This window comes from Xyrauchen texanus, chromosome 31 (assembly GCF_025860055.1).
Source record: "Xyrauchen texanus isolate HMW12.3.18 chromosome 31, RBS_HiC_50CHRs, whole genome shotgun sequence".
NCBI lineage: Eukaryota > Metazoa > Chordata > Actinopteri > Cypriniformes > Catostomidae > Xyrauchen > Xyrauchen texanus.
The window spans coordinates 2684461-2689460 of NC_068306.1; positions in this window are offsets into that span (position 1 = coordinate 2684461).

The following is a 5000-nucleotide window of genomic DNA, read 5'->3' on the forward strand; positions in this document are numbered from 1 at the left end:
ATTATGAATAATCACTAAAATTACATTCACAATGTCTTTTGGGAAAATGGAAACCACCCAAAACAAGACTTTCAGATTTGACATGGGACATTACGATTTTATTTTGCTATGCAAAAATGCACGATTGTATGTTGCCTTTTATTTGCATTGAGCTTGTCTAGTGTGAACGCATCTTTGCGGTATTTGATCTGGTAACTCTCATTGTGTTGCTCTATAGTTTCCTTTAAAGTCTGATTTGGGATCAGATACCCTCACTCCACGTCTGACCTCTATCGTATAGAGATCAGGGACAGGACTGATCCACGATCAGTTAGAAGGAAACTTTTTACGGCAGATATAAAGATGTGAGCGTGTTATTGAGAACATTCCCCTCTGTTTGCTTCAGCAGATGTTGTTTGTATATGGTCACATTAAAGTGTGTGTTTCATGCAGACCCGTCGACTCGAATGTTCTTTTTGAAATGCTGGATATGTTTAACAGTGTAAACTTGCAGATGTGAATTTCTCGTCACTGATTCATGCTGGACGATCTGTCATTTCTGCTCACGTCACACAGACGAGCGTGAATCAACATCAGTCTGATTATCAGGTGAGTCTGATGTCACACAGAAGGGTACAAATGAACTCAAGCTGGCACGAAGAGCATCTTGTGTGTTTCAATGAAAATCTGACCATTTTATTATTCTTAGTTTCTTTTTATTTCTAAGTGAAACACACACACACACACACTCACACACTCACTCACTCACACACTCACACTCGCACACTCGCACACTCGCACACACTCACACACTCACACACTCACACACACACTCACACACACACACTCACACACACACTCACACACTCACACATTCTCACCAAAACAAACAAACAAACAACCGCCATTCGCCACTAAGTGGCGGTGCCGTCACCACGACGCTTGTGCCAGGCTATGTGCACGTTAAGGCCACGTGAAGTGTCGAACGCCCGCTGGCAGGAGGTCACGGGACAGATCCAACCGGTGACATGGGTCGAATGACTGGTTGATGCACCACCTGTGCCCCCTACTGTGCCAACTTGCTGTGCTTTAGCCACCCTGCAATCTGCTCGTTGTTGTGAGCGTCGCTCCTCTGCCCTCCGTTGTTGTTGGAGGGCGACTGCCTCCAACTGGCCAGCAGCATCCTTCACAAGCCTCCTCCAAAGAGGCCGATCTTGACACTGCTGGTACCAGTCGTCGGCAAGTCCACTCAGCTCCAGATCCTCCTCTACCACATCACTCCATCTCTTCTCCAGCCCATGCCGCGCCTGCTTAGCCCCCTCTATCCGGCCAAACAATACTGTTTAGGCATGCGGTGGCCGGGCATGCGGGCTACATGACCCAGCCAACGCAACCTTGCCTGCCGGAGGAGCTCACCGATCGGACTTTGTCCACATCTTTCAAAGACTTGTGAGCTCCTCACACAATCCAGCCTGGTTAAACCCAGGATGGATCTTAGGCAGGCCAGCCTAAATGTTTCTAGCCGGCGATGATGTTCCATTAGGGGGGTCCACGTTTCGCAAGCATAGAGAAGGGAGGGAATGACCGTGGCCGAGAATACTTGAAGCTTTGTGCGGAGCGACAAACCGGGTAGCTTCCATACAGCATTACGCAGCCGATGAAAAGATAATGCCGCTCGACTGATTCGGAGTGAGACCTCTGTTGTCAAACCGGAGCTGGTCATAAGCACACTTCCCAGGTATGGAAAACACTCCACTCTCTCCACAACTGCCCCATCACCAATTGGGAGCTGTGGGGGTGTAGTGTCCGTTGGTACATAATACCCAGGAAGGTGCTTAGTTTTGGTTGGGCTGATGGTAAGGCCCCATCTCTTAGTGGCAAGCTCCAGGTTCATCAGCAGCGCCTCCAACTCCTCCTCTGAGTGAGCAGCAATCACCAGATCATCAGCATACATAATGTGGTTGACCAATAGGGAGCCATCCCTTGATCAGCACCCGGCATCGATCAACCTCCCATTATATCTGTACCAGATGGAAATTCCTCCAGTACAGCCATCGAAGGCTTCACGAACCACATGGTCAAAATAGATATTAAATAATGTGGGGGCCAGAGGACATCCCTGTCGCACTCCAAGGTGAACAGGGAATGGCTCCGACTCCCGACCACGTAGTTTTACCCGGGCCCGCTCGCCATCATGAAGGTCCTTAATGATCGCGAGCAGCGGGTCTGGGACTCCGAAAGCACGAAAAACAACCCAGAGCCCAGGCCTACTGATGGTATCATAGGCCTTGACCAGGTCAATAAAGCAGAGATGTAGGTCTTGCTGGAATTCCCTACACCTCTGCTGTAGCAGACGGACAGAGAATATGGCATCTGTGCAAGACCGCCCCTTCCTGAAACCACACTGGGGCTCCGCAAGTCTCTCCTCAGCGTGCCTGGCAAGGCAATGTTGAATAATCCTTGCCAGGACCTTTCCTGGCACACTGAGGAGTGAGATGCCCCTATAGTTATTACAATCTGAGCGGTCCCCCTTTTAAAGAGAGGGACCACCAGGGCATCCTTCCAATCCTCGTGAACCCGCCCAGTGGTCCAGACTGTTGTTATGATGTCATGTAGGGCAGTCTGTGCACAAACACCACCCTCCCTCAGCATTTCACTGGGGAGATCATCTCTGCCCGGTGCCTTTCCTGGCCTCAGGCTCTGGATCGCCTTCAGTACTTCCTCTAAAGATGGTACCTCAGCCAGCCACCCACAAGGAGTGACTTCTTCCTTCAATATTTGTGGCACCACGAGCCCCAGCAGGGTCATCCCCACTTTGTCCCACAATGTTTTCCAGGCTCAGGGACTTCCCTCCCCAGGACCTCACAGAAATGCTCAGCAAATCTGTAAACCTGTTTCTGGGGGTCGGAGATTGGATCACCATTCTTTCCCTAATGATGGTAATAGGTGTGGCTGCAAGTAACTTTTTTGATAGAATTAAAGAGCGATTTGTGATCATGGGCCACTGAGGCAGACTCCATCTCCTCAGCAACCCGCGACCACCAACCATCCTTGCAGCGCCTCACGGCTCTCCGAACCTCCGAGCGAAGGCTGCGGTAATCCTCCTCATTCTCTGACGTGGGATGCTGTAGACGATGAGAGTGGGCCTGTCGCTTTTTCTCAGCCAGCCTGAACACCTCCTCTGTCAGCCAGGGTTTCTGAGGAGGTCTGGACCGTGTGCCCAAAACTGCCATTGCAGTTACATGAGCCACAGCCCTAAACCTCGCCCATTTCCCCTCGACATCCAGAGGAGTGGGGGACGATGCCAACTCCAGCTGCAAGCGATGCTGAAATTCTCGCTTGCAACTTTCATCAGCTAGCCTAGACCAGGCCACTATGGGTTTGAAAGGGGCCCTGGGTTTACACCCACCACCGAAGTGGAAGAATGGCAGGCGCATCTTACAGATGACAAGTCGATGGTCAGTGGGCAGATCAGCTCCACGGTAGGTCCTGGGGTCCTGGTAGTGTGACACTCTCACACACACACTCTCACACACACACACCATGTAAAGCCATGAAAAGTCTGTTTTAAAATTCCCTTATATTTGTAGTTTTTCCATGACTGTGCACTCACTTGAATTTCATAATAAAATAAAATAAATCTTGAAAATATCGAGTGTGGGAATGCTGCAAAAAATAGACATGCCATGTTTTCCTTGAAATAATATTTGATCAAATATAATACTTATGCAGTTATGATTTAATCATTATATTTAATCATTTAACAAAATGTAATTGAAAAGTAAAAAAAACAAAGTCAAACAAAGGTTAAAAATGTTGAATAAGTGAATTTTCTCTTGAAAGGGAATCTAGATAGTCCACAGAGGGGTTTTCATGCCACTGTCCTGTTGATCAATATTAGTCCAGCTGAAACGGATCAATATTGTACATTAGTGCCTGTATGAAACCAAATAACCCATGATGGATTATCTGTCAGAGCTGAAGCGGTGAATGAAGAGTTTACGACGAGGAGAGGAAGTGAACATGAACTCAGTAGACATCCGAGACTGAACGAGAAAATCTATTTAAACCTCAAGGTCAAAGGAATTCTTGTATCCATTTCATTTGTAAAATGGGACTCTATATCGTCTCCCGGAGGGAAGCGATTCATACAGCGAATAGTGTGATGGCATACGATCTTCTGCACCTGATTAATAATGCATTGCTCATATAAACCCTGAAGATTAATCATGCTTTAGTCCTAGGCTTGCCAAGGACATGTGAGTCTTGAAATGATGTTGACCCCTGGTTGGTATATCATATATTAGCTTATATCTTTGGAACGATTCAATGCAATACAATAATTTTGATATATATTGGTCAGGAGAGTCTGTAGATGATATATGCCAAGTTTCATGAGAATCTATCAAACGGTTTAGGACGAGTTCGAAAAAGTAGGATTTTCGAATAAATTGAAATGGTACAAAACGTGACTTGTGGAAATGGAAAATAAAGTGACCATATCATTGTGGGGCACTGGTGCATTCAGAGTAGCTACACATTTGTATCGTAGCCTATACGATTCCAGAGTTATGCTAAAAATGATCTCATTATACCGCCACCGTAACCCTTGGCCATTCCCGATACGAGTTATAAGGTGCGAACCGGTGGTGGCCATTTTAGTTAATTTGTTGAATCGATTTTTTACAAATGTGTTAGCATTTGAACCAAAGAATATGCACATTTAATTTGAACTTTGTCACTCAAACGGCTTCAAAGTTATGACAGTTTTGTTTCGTTATAGCACCCCCTAGGGGCAGCATTGTATAAAACAATTTGGAACGATTTGACGTATCTAAATTATTTTGATAGCTTTTTGTCAGGAGGGTCTGCTGCCCAGGCCCCCCACAGAACCTCTTCTTAATATTATTAATGTCCCAAGAAACTTTTAAATGTCAGTTATCAAACCGCTTATTAAGCCACAGCTTGATCATGGAGAATTACAGACCGATTTCATGTCTACCGTTTATGTCGAAAATATT